This window comes from Magnolia sinica, chromosome 18, assembly GCF_029962835.1.
Source record: "Magnolia sinica isolate HGM2019 chromosome 18, MsV1, whole genome shotgun sequence".
NCBI lineage: Eukaryota > Viridiplantae > Streptophyta > Magnoliopsida > Magnoliales > Magnoliaceae > Magnolia > Magnolia sinica.
The window spans coordinates 61,625,655-61,629,973 of NC_080590.1; the positions used below are offsets into that span (position 1 = coordinate 61,625,655).

The following is a 4,319-nucleotide window of genomic DNA, read 5'->3' on the forward strand; positions in this document are numbered from 1 at the left end:
TACGTGATTATTTACAACTAGCGGGGGTGAGCACACCTTCATGCATGGTATTTCCAAAAAATACAGGACATATGGATATTAAGCCAGGAGTAATCCAACTCCTTCCAAAATGTCATGGACTTGAATATGAAAATTCATACTTACACTTGAAAGAGTTTGATGAGATCGTAACCACTTTATATTTTCCCAATGTGTCAGAGGACACGGTCAGGCTGAAACTCTTTCCCTTCTCCTTAAAAGAGAAAGCTAAGACATGGTTGCATTCACCACGTCCATGATCTATTGGTAGATGCAATGACATGACAAGGGAGTTCATAAAGAAATTATTCCCATATTAAAAAATGAACACCCTTTGAAAATCAATCATCAACTTTGTCCAAAAGGAAGATGAAACATTCTTTCAATGTTTGGAGCGGTTCAAGGATCTCGTCAGTTCATGCCCACAACATGGTTTTGAAACGTGGCGCATAACAAGTTTTTTATACGATGGGTTGACATCTTCCATGCGCCAAATGGTCGAGACAATGTGAAATGTGGAATTCATGAATAAAGAAGTTGATGATGTGTGGGATTATTTTGATAAGCTAGCTGAAAACACACAATCATGGGACATCTCCCCAAAATCTAGCACCACACCTAAGGCTACTCAATCAAAGGAGAGGGGCAGAATATATATTCTGAAAGAGGATGATGATATAAATGCTAAAGTGGCTAATCTCATAAGAAAACTCGAGGCCACGGAACTTAAGAAGGATAAGGCTAAGGAAACTGTTTGTGGTATTTGTGCTTGCAACATTCACACAACTGAAAATTGTCCAACAATCCTACCTTCCAAGAGGTACTGAATGAGCAATCTAATGCCGTGAATAATTACCAAAGACCTTTTAGTGGACCCACTTCAAATACATATAATCCTAGTTAGAGAAATCATCCAAACTTCAGTTGGAGGAATGGACAAACTGCTACTCCTCAAGGATTCCCTAACCAATTCCTAAATCAAGGGAAACCGCAAGAGGATCCGGTCTTAAAACATATCCAAAATCAAGGGTTTTTTAATCAGGGTATGCTCCAAGCCTTTTAAAACCTTACAAAGGCTATACACGAGCTTGAGACAAACAAATCATTTGGGGAAAAGGGGACCCTTCTAGCCAGCCTCTCCCCAATCCAAAACTGTAATACGAGGTCAGTGACCCAAGCTCTTCCAATCAGATGGAGTAAGCTAAATCTATCACCACTCTTAGGAGTGGGAAGACCATTAATAAAACCGTTCTGGTTAAGGCTATAAAGCCTAAGGATCCGGAAGAGGACAATAATGACAGATCTAGTACTACTCCACAAGATTTAGAACTAGAACCTCAAGGCAAGTCGATTTTGCCATTCACCCAATAGTTAATTGCACCAAAACCTCTTTCTAACTCTCTGGACATTTTAGAAGTGTTAAAACAAGTGAAGGGCAACATTCCATTACTAGATGTCGTTAAGCAAATATTGTCATATGCCAAATTTTTAAAAGTTCTATGCACTACCAAAAGATGGAAAAATATTTAAAAGAAAAATCTTTTTAACAGAAAAAGTGAGTGCCATCCTAAGACAAGATGTGCCACAAAAGTACAAAGATCTCAGTAGCCCAACCATATCTTATGTAAGTAGGGAACTACCAGATTGAGCATGCACTTCTTGACTTAGGAGCGAGCGTAAATCTGATCCCCTACTTAGTTTATGAACAAATGGGTCAAGGTGAATTAAAACACACTCGGACCATAGTACAACTTATCAATCGCTTAGTTCGTGTACTGAGAAGGATAATTGAGGATGTGTTGGCCCAGGTTGACAAATTCTACTACCCAGTAGATTTTATCTTCCAAGATACTCAACCTATCACGGACATGAGTACTCAAATTCCAGTCATTCTTGGTCGCCCATTTCTTGCCACATTAAACGCAATCATAAATTATAGGAATGGAGTCATAAATTTGTCTTTTGGAAATATGACATTGGAGCTGAATATCTTTTTCAATACAGGAAAATAGTCATAGGATGATGAAGATTTCCAGAACATTAACCTGATTAATTCTTTCATGGACGATAGAGTACTCCTAACTCTATACTCTGACCCTTTAAAGACATGCTTGGTCCACTCCCCTAACTTAGATGATGGTATGATTAGGGGGATGGATGTCTTGTTTGATGCTACGCCGGTACTTGAAGTTAACTGGTGGAGGCCACAATTTGAGAATTTGCGCCAAACCAATGTAATGCCTCTGCCGTCTAGCTTCAAAGTGTCGAAGCTTGACCTAAAACTTTTACCTTCTAATTTGAAATATGTCTATTTAAGTCAAGATGAGACATACCCGGTGGTGATTTTTTCCCACCTTGAGCAAGAACAGGAGAGTATGCTTATATTTACTCCCATTTAACATAAAGGAGCCCTTAGATGGTCAATTGCGGTCCTCAAGGAAATTGACCATTTGATTTTGTACTCACCGCATTCATCTTGAGGATAATGCGAAGACATCTAGTGTAAGGCCTGTATCCTAGACCGTACCATTCTTTAGACTCCTTCAATCCTACCTGTTGAATTTTAACAACCTGTGACCTGCAGACGACATTTGCACATGACCCTAAGTCGCATCCCATAGATTTGATTTGACTTGACCTAAGAATTGTACCCTAGCGATCGCGTCATCGTCGGGGTTCCAACGCCGTGTTTTGCGCCCCGATGCGATACCCAGGCCAAGAGTTGTGGGCACGAGTATATTCCAAGGAAACGCCGCGCATTGCGAATCCTAAGAGAATCTCTACCCACCTATCACATCAATCAATCAAGTACATAACCTATACCTAGCCCATCCCTCTCTCACCAACAAAGAAAGGCAACCCATACCCCATGCCACATCATGACCCCAAAAGTCAACACCACTCATCCCTCTCATCCCATCCTTCTTACGCAACACCATCCCTCTCCCCCATCCATCACTCCATCCCATCTCATTCTCTACCATTTCCAAGCAATCAAAAGAGAAAAAAATTCTGAGTGAAAGAACCCAAGATCAAGGCCCACTTCCTATCCCCTAATCTCTCATCTTAACCCTTCAAACTTCATTAAGCTCCATCAAAGAAGAAACCAAGGAGCTAAGGAAGCCATAGAACCAAGAAAAAGTGAAATTGGTGGGTATTTATAGGACTAGATTTGTGATTTTAATGATGGGCCAAGTGGAGCTTGCCGATTAATGGTATGGATCTCGCTTTGGACCCTAGGTGTGGCCGATGGTCCACCATGATTCATATGTTCATCCCATGATGGGGCCATTCTCCATGGACCCGATCATAATGTTTATTTTTCCTATTATAAAACGGTTATCTAGACCTCTATCTTGTGGGTGGGAAAGGGAATCCCACCATTGATTTTTATGATTGGAGGGCTCACATGTGGTGTGACCCATTTGATGTATGTTTTGTAATCCTAGGAGGGCTCATAGTGGCAGAGCCCTCCATCACATCTCTCTCTCTCTCTCTCTCTCTCTCTCTCTCTCTCTTTCTCTCGCTCCCCTGTTTGCGGCCCACCATGACATGTGTATCTTATATCCATAACATCCTCATGTTGGGCCCACCTTGCTGCCTGTCCAGTGGGTAGGCTTGCTGCCTGTTCGTTGGGACAAGCCTGGAGGAAGGAAAACAAAAATATCATCTTTACTCCAAAGGAGATGGTGGGCCACGCATGTGGATCCACCTTGATTGGATGTGTGAGATCCACACCGTCCAGATCATGGGACCACCATGATATGTGTTTTATCCAGGTCATCCAGCAGGCTTGGACGTGAGGAAAATACAAATAACAGCTTGATCCAAACCTTAGTGGCTCATCCACATGGCACCACTGATGTATGTGTTGCATCCACTGTCCAGTGTAGGGACGGTGGGTCCCACGAGTTATATAGCTGTTGTATTGACGTCAGCAAGTACTGTGGGTCTAATCATGAGGTATGTGTTTCATCCTAATCGTCCATCTGTGTAGGGACTCCACCATGATATATGAATTTTATCCTCACCGTCCATCTGACGGTGGACCCCACCATGATGTCAGTGTTTTATCCACGCCATTCTATACAGGGACGTGGGACCCACCGTGATATATGTGTTCCATCCTCACCGTCCATCTGGACGGTGGGATCCACCATGATCTACGTGGGTCATCCATAACGTCCAATCACTTGTAGAGATTGTTTTATGGCTTTACATAGAGAATGAGATAGATTTAAATTTCAAATGGAACCCACCTGTTGTATCTGTGTGGCCCACGTGATGTATGTGTTGTAGAT

At 42.0% G+C, this 4,319-nt stretch overlaps 1 non-coding gene across 1 annotated transcript; it reads right to left on the reverse strand.

The window, feature by feature from the left end:
• Positions 1-347: 347 nt before the first annotated feature.
• Positions 348-454, reverse strand: LOC131234126 (small nucleolar RNA R71). The gene has a single exon (XR_009165536.1). It is a non-coding gene; the product is annotated as a small nucleolar RNA R71 (small nucleolar RNA).
• Positions 455-4,319: the final 3,865 nt, after the last annotated feature.